The sequence below is a fragment of the Terrapene carolina genome, unplaced genomic scaffold (assembly GCF_002925995.2).
Source record: "Terrapene carolina triunguis isolate 2854851 unplaced genomic scaffold, T_m_triunguis-2.0 Scaffold85, whole genome shotgun sequence".
NCBI classification, from domain to species: domain Eukaryota; kingdom Metazoa; phylum Chordata; order Testudines; family Emydidae; genus Terrapene; species Terrapene triunguis.
The window spans coordinates 31148111-31170711 of record NW_020664436.1 but is presented as its reverse complement, the minus strand read 5'-3'; the positions used below and the strand labels follow the sequence as shown (position 1 = coordinate 31170711).

The following is a 22601-nucleotide window of genomic DNA, read 5'->3' as shown; positions in this document are numbered from 1 at the left end:
GATGAAGTTAAACTAGAAATCTTTAATCTAAAACACTGATCTTTGGGTATTGGGGAACGATGGAGGGGAATGTCAGAATACAAATACAAATCCCTATTTTGTAGTTGGCCCCTGAACTTTGGGTGCCTGAAATCTAGTCCTAGACCTGAATTTTGTGGCATGGGCCTCTCAAATCAGACTAGTCCAAATGTAATCTATTTGGTGTTCAGATATCCTGAGATATGTCAACACAGCATGATTAAATTTACTGTACCTTCCACAATATTATTTATAAAGCCACACTTGAGTAAACTCATAAAGACAAGGTCTCTGCCCCAAGGAGCTTACAATATAAGTCAGACAAATATGATTTATTGTATAGGACAACAATACTCAGGTTAAATTGTGAAGACATTGTCACTGGGGGAAGGCATCACCTAAGAAAGGGGGTTTTAAAAGAGATATAGAGAGGAGAGTGAGTGCTTGACACACAGGAAGTAGGATGCTGTGCCATGGTAAGGGGTGATGTGAAAGAAAGATGAAAGCCAGGACTAGAAACAGACAAAAGAAACAGTAAGGAGAAAGGTTATGAAGAAACATAATGTGAGAGAGATTGTCGGAGAGATAAGAGCAGAGATGTAGGAAGGGGCAGAGTTGTGCAGAGCTTTGATCAGGAGAAACTTTGAATTGGATTTGGGACAGGAAGCCAGTGAAAGGATTAAAGAAGGTATATGCAACATATCAAGTGATGAGATTGTCAGCCTTTTCTCTGTTTAGAATTGGAGTCTGAAAGTGTTCTTTGGTAGATTGGTTCTTTTTTTAAAAAAAAATTTACTTCTTATGTTGTGGGCCTCAGGAAAGCAACCTGTCTAAAAACATGATACTTCTGACTGAACTTGGGAAATAGAACATGGCACAAAACAGTGACTTATGTAGCTCAGATGTAGGCTTGCTTTGACATGTGTTCCCCAGTGCTTCCTAAAAACCTCTATCCTAGCAGCAGTGGACATTATAAATGGAAGCTGGCTGTTGGGAGGGAGGAAAAAAGAAGTGTGTGAGAATAGTGGTAGTGGAAGGAGAATATTTCCTCAAATTTTCCAAAACCACCTTCCTTTTTTCTTGGAAAAGGTATATTCCGAAGCATTTCTGCTGTTAATACTGATTAACAGAACATTCCATTAAGTAAATGTTGCATTTGTAATGGTTGGGTTTGGATTTTTAGTAGTCAGGAAGGGGGAGAGTATAAAGTAGGATTTGTTCATAGAGCTGAATGGGCTGAAACAGACAGCTGAGGTTTGAGGAAGAAATCTGAAAGCTAGAGTCCTAATAATGAAGCTCTGCAATGTATAATCATGTCTCCTGATGATTAGGAATAAATCCATGAGTTTCAGGATCCTTAAATATACATAGTCTGCAGTTTTTGCAAATGGATAGATTATCTGCATACATATATGAAACAACTGCCAGAAAGACTTATGCTTATTATGAACTGTTCATAATCTTCCTGTAAGTTGCCAGTCCTGAATCCCGGCTACAGATCCCCTTGTTTCTGCCCATCTGGGAAAAAAGACGGTTACTCACCGTTGTAACTGTTGTTCTTCGAGATGTGTTGCTCATATCCATTCCAGTTAGGTGTGCGCGCGCCGCGTGCACGATCGTCGGAAGATTTTTGCCCTAGCAACCCCGGTGGGTCGGCTGTGGAGCCCCCTAGAGTGGCGCCGTTATGGCGCTGGATATATACCCCAGCCGACCCAGCGCCCCCTCAGTTCCTTCTTGCCGGCTACTCCGACAGTGGGGAAGGGGGGCGGGTTTGGAATGGATATGAGCAACACATCTCGAAGAACAACAGTTACAACGGTGAGTAACCGTCTTTTCTTCTTCGAGTGCTTGCTCATATCCATTCCAGTTAGGTGACTCCCAAGCCCCACCTAGGTGGCGGGGTCGGAGTGAGACATTGCCGTGTGCAGAACCGCTGACCCGAAAGCAGCATCGTCTCTGGATTGTTGCACCAGCGCATAGTGAGTAGCAAATGTGTGGACCGATGACCACACGGCAGCTCTACAAATGTCCTGGATCGGTACTTGAGCCAGGAAGGCAGTCGAGGAGGCCTGGGCTCTCGTGGAATGAGCAGTGAGGCGTGGCGTCGGTACACCGGCCAGGTCGTAGCAAGCACGAATGCAGGACGTAATCCAAGAGGACAGGCACTGTGAAGAGACCGGTGAGCCTTTCATTCGGTCGGCCACTGCAACGAAGAGTTGCGTTGTCTTCCTAAATGGCTTTGTACGGTCGATATAGAAAGCCAGGGCCCTGCGAACGTCTAAGGAATGCAAACGCTGGTCTTGACGAGTAGCGTGCGGCTTCGGATGGAAGACTGGAAGGAATATGTCCTGATTAATGTGAAAAGGTGACACCACCTTCGGAAGAAAGGCAGGATGGGGGCGAAGCTGCACCTTGTCCTTGTGGAACACCGTGTAAGGGGGCTCGGATGTCAGCGCCCTGAGTTCAGAGACGCGTCGTGCTGAGGTGATGGCCACGAGGAAGGCTGTCTTCCAGGATAAGTACAGGAGTGAGCAGGTCGCCAATGGTTCAAACGGAGGCCCTGTGAGCCTGGAGAGCACGAGGTTGAGGTCCCACGTCGGAACCGGCTGTCGTTGCTGTGGGTACAGTCGGTCTAAGCCCTTGAGGAATCTAACGACCATCGGGTTAGAGAAGACCGAGGACGTGAGTTCTCCTGGGTGGAAAGCGGAAATAGCGGCGAGGTGAACCTTGATTGAGGATGTCGCCAAGCCTTGCTGCCTTAAGGACAGGAGGTATTCCAGTATGCAGGGGATAGGTGCCTGCAAGGGAGAAGTAGCTCGTTGCTCGCACCAACAGGAGAACCGCTTCCACTTGGCTAGATAAGTGGTTCGCGTAGAGGGCTTTCGACTTCCCAGCAGAACCTGCTGGACGGCCTGCGAGCACTGCCGCTCTGTCCGACTCAACCATGGAGCATCCACGCCGTGAGGTGGAGGGACTGTAGGTCGGGGTGACACAACCGGCCGTGGTCCTGGGAGATGAGGTCCCGACTCAAGGGGAGCGTGATCGGCGTTCGTACCGAAAGATCCAGCAGTGTGGAGTACCAGTGTTGCCTCGGCCAGGCGGGGGCGACTAGAATCACCCGTGCATGATCCCTGCGGATCTTGAGCAGTACCTTGTGGACCAGCGGAAACGGAGGGAAGGCGTAGAACAGGTGGTCCTTCCATGTTAGAAGGAAGGCGTCTGACTGAGAGCCCGGGGCTCGTCCGTGCAGGGAGCAGAATACCTGGCACTTCCTGTTGGCCCGAGATGCGAAGAGGTCGATCTGGGGAAATCCCCACCTCTGGAAGACGGAATAGATGACGTCCGGGCGAATTGACCACTCGTGTGTCTGAAAGGACCTGCTGAGACGGTCCGCCAGCGTATTCTGGACTCCAGGAAGAAAGGATGCCGTAAGATGTATCGAGTGGGCGATGCAGAAGTCCCACAGGCGAATGGCCTCTTGACATAGGAGCGATGAGTGGGCTCCGCCTTGCTTGTTGATGTAGAACATCGCCGTGGTGTTGTCGGTGAGAACCAACATGCAACGGCCCTGTAGGAAGTTGAGAAACGTCTGGCAAGCTAGGCGCACCGCCATCAGCTCTCTGACGTTGATGTGGAGGGCTAGTTGGGCCACGGACCAGAGGCCCTGGGTATGGTGCTCTCCGAGGTGAGCGCCCCAACCTAGAGATGAAGCATCCGTGACTAGGTGGAGGGAGGGTTGTGGGTCGTGAAAGGGAACTCCTGCACAGACCACCGTACGATCCGTCCACCAGGTGAGGGAGGCCCGGACCGAGGCCGGAACCGTGACCACCATATTCAGGTCGTCTCGATGAGGACGGTAGACCGATGACAGCCAAGCCTGCAGTGGGCGAAGTCGTAGCCTGGCGTGCCTGGTCACGTACGTGCACGAGGCCATGTGGCCCAATAGGGCAAGGCAAGTCCTTACGGTGGTGATTGGAAAAGTCCTGAGTCCTTGAATGACGCTTAGGATGGTCTGAAAGCGGCTGTCGGGGAGGATAGCTTGGGCGCGTCTGGAGTCCAGGACTGCCCCGATAAACTCTATCCTCTGAGTTGGTACCAGGGTGGACTTTTCTCTGTTGAGTAGAATGCCCAACTCGTGGAAAGTGTGTGTCACCATGCGGACATGAGCCTGCACTTGGTCCCTGGTGCGGCCGCGTACCAGCCAATCGTCCAAGTACGGGAACAGCTGTATCCCTTGTCGACGAAGGAAGGCTGCGACGACTGCCAGACACTTTGTGAACACTCTGGGAGCCGAAGACAAGCCGAAGGGAAGGACTGCAAATTGGTAGTGCATTGCGCCTAATACAAATCGTAGGAAGCGCCTGTGAGGCGGATAGATCGCTATGTGAAAATAAGCGTCCTTCATGTCGAGGGCGGCGAACCAGTCTCCAGGATCCAGTGAAGGGATGATGGTCCCCAATGAAACCATGCGGAACTTCAACTTTACTATGAATTTGTTGAGTCCGCGCAAGTCCAAGATGGGCCGTAGACCCCCTTTTGACTTGGGGATCAGGAAGTAGCGGGAGTAAAACCCCCTGCCCCTTAGCTCCGATGGAACCTCCTCTATGGCCCCCAAAGAGAGGAGCCCAAAAACCTCCTGTGTAAGGAGTTGCTCGTGAGAGGGGTCCCTGAAGAGGGACGGGGAGGGGGAGTGGGAGGGGGGGGGCGAGGAAAATTGGAGGGCGTATCCCCTCTCCACCGTGCGAAGGACCCAGCGGTCCGAGGTTATAAGGGACCAAGCACGGTGGAAGCGGGAGAGGCGATCCCGGAAGGGAGGAGTAGGATCCTGGATACAGGCCGAGGTGCCGTCCTCGACCGCACCTTCAAAAGTTTTGCCTAGGCCCTGAAGGTGGCCTAGGCTGTCCCTGGTTTTGACCAGGTTGAGGGCCGGTCGACCTCCGCCTGCCCCCTCGACCCCGCCGCCTGGCAAAGTCCTGTCTAGGACGCGGCGGGGGAGGGTAAAATCTCTGTGGCGGTGGCCGGAAGGGTCTGCGCTGAGGCCCCGGGACATGCATCCCCAGGGAGCGCATCATTGTCCGCGAGTCCTTGAGGTTTTGGAGCCTCGCGTCAGTCTTCTCTGAAAAGAGTCCCTGTCCCTCAAACGGCAGATCTTGTAGCGTCTGCTGTAGCTCTGGTGGCAAGCCAGAGACCTGGAGCCAGGAGAGTCGCCGCATGGCTATCCCCGACGCCAGGGTCCTAGCTGCCGAGTCTGCAATGTCTAGCGAGGCTTGTAAGGAGGTGCGCGCCACCCGCATACCCTCCTCTACCAAAGCCCCAAACTCCTCCCTCGACTCCTGGGGAACCAGCTCCTTAAATTTCCCCATCGAGGACCAGGAGTTAAAGGAGTAGCGGCTCAGGAGCGCCTGCTGGTTGGCCGCTCGGAGTTGGAGCCCCCCCGCCGAATAGACCTTGCGTCCGAACAAGTCGAAGCGCTTAGCGTCCTTCGACTTGGGCGCAGCGGCCTGCTGGCCATGGCGCTCCCGTGCATTCACCGATGATACCACCAGTGAGCACGGCTGAGGATGGGTATACAGATATTCATGGTCTTTGGAGGGGACAAAGTACTTCCGCTCCACTCCTCTGGCCGTGGGTGGAATCGAGGCTGGAGTCTGCCAGATGGTGGTGGCATTAGCTTGAATGGTCGGGATCAACGGTAGCGCCACTCGAGAGGGAGCGTCCGCTGACAGGATATTTACAATGGGGTCGTGAACCTCCACGATCTCCTCAATTTGGAGGTCCATATTGCGTGCCACCCTTCGCAAGAGGTCCTGGTGCGCTCGCAGGTCAATAGGAGGCGGACCCATGGCGGATGTGCCCGCTACCGCCTCGTCGGGGGAGGAGGAGGAAGATGCCCCCGGTGGCAAGGGGTCCAAGGGTGGTTCCTGCTCCAGTTGTTCCTGTTGAGCGTCAGTAGACCCTGGGACCAGGGCCCCCACCGGAGTGGGTACCGGCGCCTCCATACCACCTGGTGGGGGGCGGGAGATGGTGGCCTCTGGGGCTCTGGGCTCGGAGCGTGCCGAGCGGGACGCAGAAGGAGGGGCGCCTTGCGCCTGGTGGTAGGCCCACGGTGTCCAGAAGGACCAATGCGCAGGAGCTTGCGCCGGGTCCTCCGCTGTCTCCTCCAGGTGGGTGGCCTCCGCCTCCGAGGAACGGGACGCCGACCTCGATGGCCACGGCGGTGCCGAGCGCACCGACACCGGTACCGGATGGTACGGTGCCGATCGGTGCCGGTCGTAGGGCGATCTGTCCCTGCCCGGTGCCGGGGAACGGTGCCGAGATCTAGATCGGGATCGGTGCCGGTAGTCTCTTCGGTGCCGAGAGCCCGATCTGGAGCGGGACGAAGATCTCGAGGAGGCCCGGTACCGGGAGCGGCCTCTCGAGCCCGAGCGGCGCTCATACCGGTGCCGGGAGCTCCTCCTTGAGCCCGAGCGGTGCCGGTCGTCACGACGGTGCCGGGATCTGGAACGGCGTCGTGAAGGTGATCGGTGCCGCGAGTACGACCGGTGCCGAGGTGACATTCGGCGCCGGGACTCCGAGCGGCGTCGGGACGTGCTCCTGGACCTCGAACGGTGCCGCACGTCTGGGGATGGAGACGGCGGGCGCAGCAGGGCAGGCTTGCCCCTGGACTGCAGCTGTCGCGGAGCAGCCGGTGCCGGGAGGTGTGACGGGCCCGGTTCGGTAAAGGCAATCAGGTCCCGTGCCGTTGCAAATGTCTCCGGGGTGGACGGGAGACAAGGTTCCACCACCAACCTAGGTGGGGAAACAGTCCGCACCGGACTCGACGGCCTCGGTGCCGGAGTCAACGGTGGGGCCGCCTGTTGTGGGCGGTCCAACGGCGGACGCGGCTCTACCCCCGGCACCGAGGGAGCCGGCGTCTTCGGCGCAGTCTTGTCCTGGGTCTTGCGGACCTTCTTGTGGCCCGGAGACAGCGATCGGCGCCGAGGCTCCTGAGGCGGGCGCGGTGCCGACGTCGGTCGGTGCCGTGGTTTATCCTTCGCGCCGGTCGGAGCCGCCGGGGCGCTGCGCACGGAGGCGCTCGGTGCCGGGGTGCTGTGCACCGAAGTGCTCGGTGCCGGGACGCTGCGCACCGAAGGAGGGTCCGGACTCAGAGCCGCCTCCATCAGGAGCTGTCGGAGCCTGAAGTCTCGCTCCTTCCTCGTCCTCGGCTTGAAGGCCTTGCAGATAGGGCACTTATCTGCGGGATGGGCCTCCCCAAGGCACTTCAAGCAGGAGCTATGCGGGTCGCTTGTTGGCATGTGCTTCCCGCAGGACGCGCACGGCTTAAAGCCAGGAGCCTTGGGCATGAGCCCGGCTGCGCGCCGGGGGGAAAAAGGGGGAAGACAACCCCCTAAACCCCCGGTAACTATTTACAACTAAACAAAAAACTAACAATTAACTATCTAAAGGACTATAACAACTATATACAACTATCTACACTAATGAAAATGAGAAAGCTAGGGAGAGTGGAGATCAGCTATGCCGCGCTCCACAGTTCCAACGACCGTCAGGGGCGGTAAGAAGGAACTGAGGGGGCGCTGGGTCGGCTGGGGTATATATCCAGCGCCATAACGGCGCCACTCTAGGGGGCTCCACAGCCGACCCACCGGGGTTGCTAGGGCAAAAATCTTCCGACGATCGTGCACGCGGCGCGCGCACACCTAACTGGAATGGATATGAGCAAGCACTCGAAGAAGAACCTAACTTTATCATTTCTGTCTCTAAGCATTCAGGGTGCATGGTATGCTATATCCCCTCATTCTGATTCCATCTGCCCAGCACTGGTTTGGGGGGTAGGAGGACGGACAGGGAGCCCATCCTGCAAAGAAAGCTGCTGTAGTACCATTTTTTTTAATCAAGATATGGATTTGTATCTTCTTTGGTGCAGTGGTATAAAGAAAGGAGTTTGTTTTTCTCCCATATGCAACAAACAGATGCTAGGGACCCAGGACCTCACATAATCAATGAATGATAAGTTGTAAAATCTTTAAAACTGCAGAAAGAAATCAGAATTTCAGCAAATTCCCATCTTGTCTGGCTGCTCATTTTGATCAACTGCAGGGGAAAAAAGCCAGTTGTGCATAAAACTCCATCTGTTATTATAGCCTGGTATGTATGTGGTTGGGAGAAAAATATTTAGAGAGAGATTTGAGCAGTGTTATTGAAAAAGGAGAAAATGTATATGGCATCAGAATCACATTTGTTGATATAGACTAGGCTGCAATAATCAACTAGCATTCAACTTTTTGCAAAGATCTAGGAGGAGACAATAAATTCTTTAGATGTTATGTACGCCTTGAAAGTAATTTTGTAAGTTGTTTCAATATTGCCTCCATTTTACAACACTACGTAATTTGATTATACAAACTATACCTCGAACTCTTGGTTGTGCAGATGTTACATCAAAATGCTTCTTTCAGTGTTCAGTTGAACACGATACAGATTTTACTGAATGGCAGAATGAAATACAGAATGTTGTTTCATATTAACATGTGATTGACATAACTCTGATTGTTCTCCTGGGTCTGTGATGCAAAGACACATCACTTTTGTAATGAGATTTAGTTTAAAAACAAACAAACCATGAAGTATGAGCCAAGATAACAATACATTGCTATGGCTGTAGGAATAATATAGATTATATGGAACAGCATGAGGCATACACTCTATAGGGTCTGATCATATTCCTTCCACAGCACTTAAGTCCTCTCAGCTCTGGGAGTGAGAAGCCAGGAAGTGATGCACAGTTTTCTGCATGATAGCACTAGGACAGCCACATTAACAACACAGACTATATCAGCCACCAAAGAAACCACTACATTCCAGTCTGATTCAGTTGCAGTAAAAGAAGCATGACAGCCTTGTTGAAATCATGTATAGGCCAGGAGCTCTGAATGGCTTTGGGGAGCAGTCAAAAAGAGACACGCAGAGGCAATGTTATTCTGGTTTCTACAGAACAAGACCTCTTGAAATAAAATGCAACTTTAACATAATACTAATTTAAAGTGCTGAGAAGGCACTTCATTGTACAGATAAGACAGGATCCTTGCCCTAACAAGCTTACAAATTAGTTTCAAACATGATGCAACTTCTATGGGTTTGTATGTCTATGTAATAGAACAGTATGGAGAGTGAAAGGAGGACGGTCAAGAGTGACAGCTATTCAGTGAAGGAAGAAGAGTTAATAACCAGAAATAGTAGTTCACTAATTTTTTGTAGGTGTGATGAAAGAAGTAGGTCTTAAGGAGGATTTATCAGAGAGGGTAGAACCCTTAAGTATCAGGTCAGAAAGGGCTTGTCACAAATATGGGCAATGTGAAAGAAAGGGCAGAGATGACTGTGGAAGAATGGGGCATTGAGGATGGTATCATTGGCACAGCTTAGCAGGGAGGATGCACTAAGAGATAAGATTGAATACATACACAGGGAGAAAGTTATACAGGGCCTTGAAGATGAGAAACTTCAACTTAAGATGGTAAAAAATGAGGAGTGAGGGAAGAGATTCAAGGGAAGCCTGATGTGGTCAGATCGACATGGGGGGGAAATGGTTTTAGCAGCTATGTTTTGTGTGGATTTGCAGTCATCACGACAAGAGCTGATGAGAGACTAGATGACAGTTTTTAGCTCCCTGGACAGACACACAGACAAAACATTAAATCTTAGAAATGTAGAGGAAGAAGTGGCAAGATCTGGACAGTCTGGATGTGTGGGGCAAAAGAGAGGGAGAAGCTGAAGATACCAGAGGTTAGGGACCTAAATAATGGGGAGGGTGGTGGTGTTGTCAGTAGTGACAGAGTATGGAGAGGTTTCAAGAGGAACAATAAGGAGTTCAGTTTTGGCCATCTGAAGTTTAAGCTGATACTGAAATATCTAAGAAGAGATGTCTGAGACACAGGCTGAGATATGGGTTTGGATGGAGGGAGTTAGGTCAGGAATGGAAAACTAGATTTGTGAGCTGTTAGCATAGCATGGTAGCTGATGTCAGCAAGGAGATTATGATCCACTGTGTACATGTTTACACTGCCGCTCAGAGGGTGCTTCTCAGTGCACATAGACAGACATGTACTAGCTCTGCTCCAGCTGGCATACTAAAAATAGCAGTATGGCTTCAGCAGCACAGGTGGCAGCTTGAGCTAGCCATCTGAGTACATACTCAGGGGGTGGGGTGGGAACATACTTGGGTACATTGCCTGAGCCACCAAGCCTGCTGCTGTGGCCACCTGCTATTTTTAATGCACTGACCTAAGCAAAGCTAGCATGTGTCTGTCTACCTCTGCTGCGAAGCATGCTCCCAGCTGCTGTGTAGACACAGCCTGTGTGAAAAGCTGTGGAGGGGCCAAGGCGGATGAGGACAAAGTAGAAACCCTGAGATCTGGCCAGGAAGATGTTGTCCGAAACAGTTTCAGTAGAGTAGAAGGAATGGAAACCAGAGTGAAGGGACCCATATGATGTTAGAGAAGCGGCACTGGAGACATCACTTCTAAATGACACCTTTGAATTTAGAGCTGAAAGGAAGATGTGAGTTGGGTCAATGCTCTGAGAAGCAGGTGGTTTTTAGGATCAGCTTTTTAAGAATGGGTGAGACCTGAGGTTGCTTGTATTGGGAGGGGAAGGAGCCAGAAGAGAGTGAGAAGAGCTTAAGAAGGAGAAAGAGTGGGGGTGAAGGAAGTGAGCATCAGGGAAGGGATGGGTTGAGGGGGCAAGTAGAAGGGTTATGGTGGAAAGCAGCTGAGATGTTTTGTTGTGTGTGAGGGAAGAATTGTTACAAGGAGGAAAGTGTGAGAGAGTGGAGAAAGAGGAACTGACGTGTGTGTGTGTGTGTGTGTGTGTGTGTGTGTGTGTGTAGCAGGGAGGTCACAGTGGATCTTGTGTGTCTTCTCTTTGAAAAAGTAAGCAAAAATCTTATGCAGAGGGAACAGGGCTAACACTGCTCCAGAGTGTACCTCACTATACAATCTCAATAGAACTGATTTAAGTAACCAGGGATACAATATGAGCATTCAGCTGAAGAAATATAGGCATGACATACTAGCCAAATATGGAAGGTGAACAAGGGGAAAGGGTTTCAGTGACAAACAAAACAAAAAAAGAGACCCCGTGTCTGAAATAAAAACAAAGTAACATGTTTTTAAAGTTAGTTAGTGTGGGGGTGGGCAGATGATTCTGGGCAGTGTTGGACCTTGTTTCCAATGAATGAACAATTTCTCATGAATGAACAATTTCTCAAAATCTCTGTTACATATTTGCTTTGCACACACGAGTGGAACATACTGACTTATTCCTGCTGTTGTTCTTTAACGTGTTTATTGTAACTACTGCATCATTTTGGTTTCCCCTGCTTCTCAGTGGAGTAGAAATGTGTTCACCTTTGTCATTTTGTACATTGCTCTATGTTTCAGTATATCTATGTCATAGTTTTTGTTTGTTTTTTGTACTGCTGTGTTTGGTTACTTTCTGGGATACACCAACTCCAGGTTTGATTTCACTTTTTTTCCAATTTCTGCTGATGAATATTCCTCCCCTTGCTCAGAACGTGGAATCTTCCTCCACAGTAGATTTGGCAGCCACAGAATTAGTTGTGCCTTAAACAGCTATCTAACTTGTTTCTTTCCCCTTCTGCTGCTGCTGCTTCTTCCCTCCCCTTTTCCTCAGTATAGCTGTTGCTGAATAGCTGCAGTTTCTGGCAGCAAGAGAAAAGGCCTGTTTCCCATCTGGTGAGACTGAGACTTTCCTCTGGAAAGCGATAAAAGCATCTTGGTGCTCTTTATGTGCCAGAAGAATTGATTGTCCCCAGAGAGAAAAAAACTCTGCACACTGATCAAGGGTAATGTCCTCTGCTTATGCCATTTTTCATTGACCCTTGAGAAATTTGAACACCAGGTGACAGAGCCCTGACCTGGGATGAAGGATACTCCCCTTTGCCTAAGTGAGAAGAAAGGGTTAAATAGGGGGTTTCCTACCCGACTCAGTTCCCAAACCACTAAGCTATGGGATAGTGTGATGTAGGGCTCCCTCAAGCCCCATTCCACTGGGGATTAAATAATGAGTCATTGGAGCAGGGGGACTGGATCCAGGGTCCCCTAGAGGGGTACTCTAACCACCAGGCTACAAAGTAATTCTCTCTTCCCCCCACCCCCCAATGATTCAGTAGCCTGGTGATTAAGGCATCCGAATGGGTGACCCGAGGTCCAATCCTTCTGCTCCAGTCACTCTTTCATTATGTATTCCACAATAGAGCAGCTTCAAAAGGAGAGGCTGAGGGAGCCCTACATCACACTATCCCATAGCTTAGTGCAGTGGTTTTTCAAACTGCAGGTTTTCAGTACTGGGTTGTGGAATGGAAGGCACTGGGTTGCGGCGGCTCTGGTCAGCACCACCGACCGGGCCGTTAAAAGTCCCATCGGCGGTGCTGCCAGGCTAAGGCAGGCTAGTTCCTACCTGTTCTGACACCACGCTGCACGCCACAAGTGGCCAGCAGCAGGTCCGGCTCCTAGGCGGGGGAGCCACAGGGCTCCACGTGCTGCCCCTGCTCCGAGCACTGGCGCCGCACTCCCATTGGCCAGGAACCAGCCAATGGGAGCTGGGGGGGTCGGTGCCTGTGGGCGAGAGTTGCGCGGAGCTGCTTACATGCCTCCGCCTAGGAGTCATACCTGCTGCTGGCTGTTTCCAAGGTGCAGCGCGGTCTGCAGTGCCAGGACAGGCAGGAAGCCTGCCTTAGCACCCCTGCTGCACCGCTGACTGGGAGCTGCCCTAGGTAAGTCTGTGCCCCAATCCCCTACCCCAGCCCTGAGCCCCCCCCCAAGCTTGGAGCTCCTTCCTACACCTCAAACCCCTCATCCCTGACCCCACCCAAAAGCCTGCACCCCCAGCCAGAGCCCTGACCCCCTCCCACACCCCAACCCAACCCCCTGCCCCAGCCCAGAGCCTCCTCCCACACCCTGAACCACTCACTCCTGACCCCACCCCGCAGCCCTCACCCCCGCATCCCAACCCTCTGCCCTAGCCCTGAGCCCCTCCCACACCCCAAACCCCTCATCCCCAGCTCCATTGGGTCATGGGCATTAACAATTTTCCTTAACTGGGTCACCAGAAAAAAAGTTTTCAAACCACTGGCTTAGTGGTTTGGGCAAGCAACTGAGGTGTAGGAGATCCCTGTTCAAATCCTCTTCTTCCTCAGGCAGAGCAGGGAATCGAAGTTGGGTCTCCTACATCCTAGGCTCTAACCTATAAGGTGGGGGGCAGCACCCCCACCAGCCATCTTGTGTGGAGTTAGGTACATGCCTAACTCATTCTCACAAGAAGTGGCTTAGGCACTTAAGTCGCTTGACTCCAGAGGAGCAGTTTGTGAATCGCTTGCAGAGATAAGTGCCTATCTCAATGAGTGGGCAGGGCTTAGGACACATCCCTCTCATTGGCATTTTCCATTGGCTAGCTTAGGTTGCTCCACCTTGCGTGTTGGCCTTTGTGAATCAGAGTGTAAGGTGCCCATCTCTCCCCATTCAATGTACAGGGAGCATAGGCTTTGTGTTTTCCAGTGATTTTTTTCTAGGCACCTAAGTTGGGCATTGCAACACTCAGCATCACAATGCCTCAGTACCTTTGTGAACCTGGGCCTCTGCCCTCCCAGCCTGGGGAGTTCCCTTGGAAAATAAATATAAAAAAATATAAAGTCTTTCTTCATGGTATAATTCAGTAGTAATGTGATTTACAAAGTTTCCATTCACTTCTGTTAAGTTATTGCCGTGTGTGTGTGTATGTATAGATATCAATGTGTCAGCGTTGTTCTTTTGATCAATGTAATACCCTGTTTTTTGGCAATTAACCAGCTTGCCTCAAAAAGACTTGGTCCATCAGTGAATCTTAGTGTACGAACAGTTAAGGACAGGGTTTTGGGGTGCTTGTATCTTTTGTTATCCTTTGTCTTTTTAGGTTTGTGATGGCTGGCTCTGTTGCTGCTTCACTTGGAGCCTCTGTCATTATTTCCAGTTTCACTGCTATTTGCATGTGTGAGCTTTTCAAGATGAAATGACACAGATGAAATGTCCATCACATCTTTACTGTACCATATCTGCCAACATTTATAAGCTATATATAGGGATATTGTTTTAATACCTTTTGAAATACATTGGACTTTTCATAGGATGAGCTCTTGTAGGGCCACTCACTGGTCCTCCCAACTTCTCCTGGGCAATAGCACAGTCTCAGACTTGCACATTCTGATCCCAGGGACACCCCTCCTCTATCTCTTCTCCTATGTTTTGGACAGAGATGTCAAGTGTCCTCACATCCCTCTACAATCCCGTTCTTTTGACTAGAATACAGCAGGCCATCTCCTTTCCCCCCACCCCTCCAATTCCTGAGTCATGTACAGGAAGAAAAATACTTAAGAACTGGAGCTCTCGTTTTCAAATGCCTTTTCTAAATCACTGCTTAGACCTCCAGCACTCAATATATTATGATCTCATGCGAAGCCTTCCATGGATTTAGACACTAACATCCAAAATCACCTTCTCGTGTTTCCAAATCAGTTCTGATAAAATTCAAAGCTTTGCCTTGCTTGGATGAAGCTAAATAAACTTAAAATTCAGACATTTCATTTAAAGGAATAGTCTGTTAATTGGTGTTGAAGTTTAAATATTTGAGTTCAATTTCTCCATCTCCCCCAAATTACATCTTGGAAATGTTCCCCTGTTATTACAGTCTATTAAATCAGACTTATCAAAAAGGAAACATTTATTGATATCTTGAGAGACGTGTATGTCTAATTAAGACTGTGTTATTGTGCATATTTTATTTTAAAGCAAACATTTCCTGTGATTTGACTCTAATCAGGTCTGAAGGGCCTTAATAAGTATTTGGCAGATATTTTTCCTGGACTGAGGGAAGACGCACTGTATCAGTTTGTTAAATCACATTACTAACCATCACTTCAGGAAGTTTTGACTCTGTATTTAGACTGTGACTGCACTCCTGGAAATTGTGCTACTACATCCTAAAAGGACATTCTAGATGGTAGACCAAATGTCTAGTATCCAAAGGAAGGTTGAGTATTTGTAGATACTTGTTTGGCAGCTTTGTTAGTCAGTTATTTTAGTTATCCATTGGTTATTTCAATGCCTAATTCTGCATAGGTCCTATAATTACTAAAAATCGAAGGATTCATTTTTTTTTATTCCTGGTTTATCTTTTAAGGATTACTGCTATAAATAACACAGACTTGACCTTTCATGAATTGATGCAAGCTTGCTCTTGCTTCCTATGCTCCCTCTTTGAACAGCACTCTCATCTTTTACAATGTTCATTCTTTTCACCCAAACAGCCTATAAGATGCACAGCTACTACTGTTGGAATGAAATTCATGCCTGTGTGCAGGGCCAGCAAAAGACCTACGCTCTGCCTGAGTTCTGCTTGAGGATTTATGCAGGAAGGTAGTGCATAGGCCTTGTGCTGGGGTGCATGAGTACCTTTGTAAACCATAGGCTTTACGCATAGAGATGAATTTCACCTTTGATAAACACAGAAGTTTTTGCAAACTATATTGTAATGATGTGATATATAACATGACCTTAAAAATGGCTAAAATGATTAATAGGGTGGTGCTAAAGAGAGGGATTTGCTATTATTTCTTTTTAAAACCAGTATTTTTTTACTGTTTATTTTATACACCAAATGTATTAGTTTATTTTGAGTTCAAATGTAGTGTTGTTATCAGATTTTAGAATGGGGACTATATATGATGCAAAGATTTGTTTGCTTAGGAAATTAACAACAACATCTCTGTCAAATACATATTGAACATGTTCTTTATTATTATTGTTTATTTTACTATTGTAATTATGTTGTCGGGGGATACAATAACCTAATGTTTTGCACATTAAGCATGTTTATAAATATATTTTAGTGGATGTATTTGTTCTGAATAGGAGCTCTAATATCCCTTTGTTACAAGGCTCCTCTTTCTTTTGCTTTGCAAACCTCTTTTTGTTAGCTTATTTGTACCACAGGCTCCAAATGCCGTTAGGGTCCCATTGTACTAGATGCTGTACACAAGGAAGAGACAGTCCCTTCCCCACATATCTCATAATCTAAATAGACATGACAGATAAAGGGTGGAAGAAAGGAAGTATTATCCTAATTTTACAGATGGGGAACTGATGGATAGGGAGACTAGGCTCTGATTTAAACTGGGAATTTACATTGGCATAGCTATAAAATCTCAGGGGTGTGAAAAATCTACACCCTACAGAGACATAGCTATGCCAACCTAACCCCCTGTGTAGACAGTACTAGGTCAATGAATGAATTCTTCCATCAACCTAGCTACCACCCCTCGGGTAGGTGGATTAACTACACTGACGGGAGAACCCCTCCCATTAGAGTAGATAGTGTCTACTCTGAAGTGCTACAACTGTGCTGCAGCTGTTGTAGTATTTTCAGTGCAAGTGTAGGTAGACCTACCTTTAGTGACTTAACCAAGGTCACAGAGGACATCTGTGACAAAACTAGAACTGAAATGATCTCCTGCATCCCACAACTCTGCCTTAGGGACAGAACCACCCTCCTATTTGTGACATTACTCTTAAAACAGCCCTAGTAAAATCATAACAAAGGTGTACTATGTGCCTATTTCCCGTAGTAAACCTTCACAAAATGATAGTACAATGCTTCTTGTCTCTAGGTTGATACTTTTAATACTTTGTGAAAATCAAGAAGACAAATTAAAGAAGGGCAAGAAAAGTTAACTGGTTCAGAGATTAACTTTTAAAAAGCTCTAAAATTAGATCATCTAATTAGGACTCAGTTTCTGAGCATCAACATTTGGCAGAATTACATTTATGCAAACAAATTCAGTTGACATAGTTTAGAAAGACTGAATGATCTCTCACAGAAGAACTATGCTTAAATTTGAGGTTTATGTAAGCTTCCTGCCTAAGTTTACTCCCTGGTGTCCAACAGTTATTTAAAATCAAGAAAAATCAAAATGCTCCTATTCACAGAAAAATACTGACCAAAAAAAAAAAAACAAAAAAACCCAACAACAACCAGAATTGGTTATCATTAAAGTAGCAAGACTGCAAGGTGATAAATTACTGTATCTTGATTTAAGATCTACATATTCCTTAATTGGAAACTTTAGGCCCAAACTACTGTGTGCTGTATTTTTTTTTTACATTTCATCTGTTTTTTCAACAATGTAATTTTTTTTAAACCAAGTTTCAATTAATTTTTTTAACTAGAAGCCCAGAAGAGGGGCCAACGGGAGAAGAAAGCTCTCCAAAGTTCACTTCAGTTTTTCTTGACTCAATCTCTTTGGGTGAAATATCGTAGATTTTGGAGGCTGTTTTACTTCACAATTACCATATTCTTGAGTATTTGCAGGTAAGGGATTGTCTCTGCAGAGAGTTTGGGGAACGCTTTGTTGGACTCTTTACCATATGACATCACAGCTCCAAAATGGGCATTTAGATACTGTAGTGGTGGGCACATTAGAAAAAAACAGTAATAGAAGGGATTTCCATTGGCTGGGTTCCTCTGCAGCTGCTCAGTAGCAGCCATGAGGGTTGTGGGGTGGGAGACTCAGTGGGAAGTCGTACAAGTCTGACAGTTTATTCTGCTCTTACATTGTGGAAATCACTAGACTCTTTGTGGGTTGTGTAGAGTGGTATGTCCCCAATTCCATTCCTGAACTCACTGGAGCTCAATCTTGGCATCACATATGTATCGACTGAAAAAGGGATAGCTTTTGCACTGAAAAAGGGATAGCTATGCATTAATTCATAAGGAACAATCTTAGCCCAAGAATTATACAAATTATGAAAAATCTTTGAGATTTTTCAAGGAGTATCTGATTTATTTAAGATAAAACGTGCCAATATTTAAAATTAGATTGAAAGAAAAGGCTATTAATTTTAACGTTAGTTGTCAAGGATGAATATAGGCAGAAATGATCTACAAACTTGTGTGTTGTATAATTTTTATAGCCTTAACTACATTTGGCTTCTGAGTATGACCAAGATTCCTTGGTCCCATGGAAACCACTTCCTTTGATTCTTCAAGTTCTTCATTTGGCAAGCAACAAAGGGCAAGGCTGTGCTGTAAACTTTACTCACTTGAGTAATCTTGCATAGCACTGTGATTTGGCTTTTTATATTTAAGTTTGTCTCACTGACAATCTTACTCTGCATAAGTAAGGATTTAGAATTTGGTCCTAAATTCTCAGTTCACCGCAGAACTTTTGATTCAGGAGGGTGAAAAACTTGTTCCTAGCATTGCGTGCTTTTGAAGGAAGGTTGAACAAGCACAGAAAGCGATCACTAGGCAAATTTGTGGCCCTGGCTGCAAAATTCACTGAAATTGTTATTTTAAGAATCTTGATTTGTTTGTTCTGCTGCATTTGAGCATTTTCTTCTTTTGGAGGCAGAGATGGTGCTAACAGGTTTGGAATCTGTGACTACAGGTGGTTCCCACAGGAAGTGAAAGCACAGCTTATGCACTGTATTTGTGTTTCAAACTCTATATTAGTAGTGTAAGCCAGCTAAACCAAACTTCTCACTAACACCTGAAATCTGTTGGCCCAGACAAGAGCTTCCAGGTCCTCAGAATTGACCCTTCTTTCCCACAAACTGGTGAGACCCACAAAGAAGGCACTACAGAGAAGAAGGCTGGTCTTGTTTTTAAGGCCCTGGACTGGGATGCAGTAGAATGAGGGTTCAATTTCTGACTCGGCCAATGACTTCCTGTGTTACCATGGGTAAGTCCCTTATTCTTTCTGTGCCACAGTTCCCCAACTGGGAACAATATTTTTTTTCTCCCACCCTTTGTCTAGTTAGATTATCAGTACATCAGAAGGGACTTTCTCCTACTATGGGGATCTGGATTTTAGTTGTGGTCCCTGGGTGCTCCTGAAATACAAATAAAAAATAATAGTATTAGGGGTGGAAACACTGTCCTTTCCTTCCTCCCTGTGGGTTGCCTAACTTGGTGCTCCTGTGGCTGCAACTAACTGGCTCCTTTTCTGCTTCTGCCATTTTCTGGTAGCTGCACTTCTGATTAAGGCTTTTTCCTGGTTTCCCACATTCCACAAGGCTGCTCCCTAGCTTGGGCCTATTTTTGGACACCTTCCCCACCTAAGGCAGCTATTTTCACTGACCAGGAACCTCCCTCATGCCCTTACAAGTTTCTTCTGGGTCCAGTTCAGTCCCTGCTGCCCCAATATAGGGACTCCTTCTATGCCTCATCACTCCTGTTTATCTACTTCCTGGTGGCACATGCTGCCCCCTTTTGAAGGGACTTTCTTTTACTGCCTCTGGCACTGTCCTGCTATTCATTTTTTCCCCATGTTCTGGACTTTCCTCTTCTTTCTTCTTCCATAGCTCATCTGCCCCACAATTTGTTCCTGCTCCTGTTACAGCCTCCCACCAGCCTGTCCTTATGCCACAGTCCTTTTTTAAACCTATATGAGGATAAAAATAATCCACAAGAAAGCACAGGAAAAGGAGGGACAAATTGTTATGTAGGAGGGGGCAAATATTTGCTTCCCAGGGATCCCCAGAGTGGTTGGAGCACTGGCAGTAGGACTAGTGGTCAATGCCATTGCAGCCAGGCCAGGAACTAGGGACAAGAGGTTAAAGCCCAGCGTCAAGAGCAGGGTTGGAATAAAGCAAGAGTAGAGCTGGGAGGTACACAGGAGCAAGAGCAAGGCTGGAACAGAACTGGGAATATGTTTGGAGTCAAAACACCATGGGAGCAGGCAACAGTCTGTGGAGTCTATTATCACTATCAGTCAGAGGAGAGTTTCAAGCCATGAAGTAACACTGCGCAGGCTGAGCTGCTGTTTCTCCTGTGAGGCTCATATACCTGCCCTAAGAGTCACCAGGCCAGCTCCTGGCTCCTGGATTGGCTGGAGTTGAGCACAGGAATGACTCATCACTGCATGGGGCTTAGGCAGGCTCTTGCTCAAGGATGACTCATTCCCTCACTCACACTTGCCCTCTTTGGAAGTAACAAACAATCTTCTGAAAATCAACGACCAGTTGGCAGGATGAATTGCTGGCAACCAGATTAGGAAAGTTACTTCTGCTCCCCCATTCTGAAATCTGAAAACTCTTCAGATGTACCCAGTGAAGTTCTCTTGATATGGGGTAAAAAAATTTAAAGTGCCTAACTCCTATTTTTAAAAGTGAAGTTGGCACTTCAATAGGATTTGAAAAATTAACCCATGGTCACTATTGGCAATATATCTTTTATACAGCCAAAAAAGGGATTTTTACCCATAGGATGAAAGAGCAGAATGGGTGTTTTAAGGTAATTTTATTTCTCAATACTGAATTCAGATCTGGCTATATAGAACTTCTCTACCTTGGGACCTATTGAGCTGAATTTTTGCTTATCACAACTCTTAGGTACCATAGGCAAAGTCACTGAAAATAGTAATGCCAATATTTGGAGCTGACATAAATGATAGCTGTAGAATAAATGAAAGGTAGATGGCTTTATCGGATCCAATTACATATGAACTTGAACATCCTGAAAATAAACTACAATAAAACAGGAACATATTTATTAGGGTAACTTTTTATGAAATCCAGATAGACATATTATAAATATGAATAACAGAGCCTAGACATTGAAATTCTATTGCACTTTAAGAGCTATGAGTTAACATTCTGGCATTGGTTGAATGAGTTTTTAAATGATAATACAAAAGCATTTTTAAAATCTCATGTCCTGGTGCATGATTATGAAAGGATACTGTAGAGTTACTGTCCCACTTTTATGAGCAAGGCCTTGTCTGCAACAGCTATGTGTGCACCCGAGAATAAAAAAGGGAAGGGGGAGGATAGATATGATTAAAGTTTGAGAAGATGACTCTTCTGGACAACGTGATATTGAAGCAGTTAATATGTCCATGTTTCAGTTCTAGTTTTTTAATACAATATATTCTTCCTTCTATAAAAAGAACCATAAAGGTTCCTTAATTTATAGTTTTGCATTATTCATATTTAAAGGAGGTTTACATTCAACTACATCTAGCTAAAGTCTTATTTTAAGTATATTGTAGGCTTTTTTTTTTTTTTAAATGTAGGTTTAGTTTCCAAAAAGACATAACCATACCAAACAAGGAGGGAAAATGAAATGAAATAAAATTTTAACTGGCATAAATAATTAAAAACAATGTGACAATTTTATTTCATTTCATGATATATAACATTATTTCATTTCGTTATATATATAATAATATAATATGCAAGCTAAATGAAAGCACCTGTACAGTGTTGCATAAGAAAAAAATCTGGGTCATATTTTTGCTGTTGGTGTTAAGACAAACTGTGTGTGTACAATACTTAAGCTTAATCTTTACTTCATTATTGAACACACAAAACTAGCTAACGCTTTTTAGAAAAGCTTTCATTTTTCAATTAACATGTTTTATTTCAAATCTGTTCTAAGTTGAAACAAGAGTTACATTTGCAGCTGAGGAAAGCAAAGATGAAACTTTGTTCTCTCTTTTGTGTTCAGCTGTACAATTTATTTTTCTCCTGGCAACAGATTTTAAATCTCTTTGCCTTTTTTTTTTTTCCATGGGAACTGTTTGGTAAGTGCCGACATTAGAGCTGACAAAGCTTTGTGTTTTTTTTTCCCCCTTTGCCTGGTTTCTGTGTCTGTGTGTGCAGGCATGCATTCATTAACGTAATTCCTCAACATTCAACAAGAGTGCATCATAAACCAGAAGAAAAAAAGCCTCATAAATATTTAGATCCTCCAGTCTACCTTCCAAACTAAAGTGAAAAAGAGTATTTAGTAAGGACTTGGTCTAAGTTAATCTGCATGTGAATTGAAAGGGGGTACAAAAGGATGAAAAGGTAGTGGAAACTAGCATACAAACCCCATGGTCTCCAGGGGGTCATTCATCTTGTTCTTGTCAATACAATCTCAGTCTCACTGCTTGGCTGTTTTCTGCGCATGACCAAACAGACCAGCTTTGCAAAGGTTGCAAAAGGATGTGCATGTTTTGTTCCATCATGTAATTTTTCTGGAGGAGAAGCAAAATGCCTCATATTTTGGGAGTAGCTGGCTTCTCTAATGGCTACCTGCTTGTTTGCTCCCTCTCCATGTGCATCAGATGTCTGAATTTAGTAATTGACATAAATAGACAAACAGGATATATGTAAACAATTTTTGGATGATAGTTAATGATGGAAAAGACTTAGGATCAAGGTCTATCCCCTTCCCATAGAGGATACAGAAAAATCTTACATTTTACTGTTGTTTGACACACAGCTGAAAAATTGTACATGATGGGCCTGATTCTACTGTAACACCAAATCAGAATTAGTGTCTCTGTATATGTATAAATATTAAGCCTGTTACATCTAACATATGCTATTTATATCTTGTGGTAGTATTCAAAAGAGGCCCAATAACCTTCCTGTGAGAAATAAGAAAAATATTTAGTTTCCCTAATAAAAATATTGAGAATGAATGTGAATATTGCATTTATACAGTGCTTTTGTCCCTGAGATTTCAGTGAATTATTCCAATCACTT

The 22601-nt window shown here is 46.3% G+C and overlaps 1 long non-coding RNA gene across 1 annotated transcript in view; it reads right to left on the bottom strand.

Moving 5' to 3' along the window:
- LOC112103127 overlaps positions 1-22601 on the bottom strand; it is a 93451-nt gene that overhangs the window by 59247 nt on the left and 11603 nt on the right. The window lies entirely within an intron of this gene.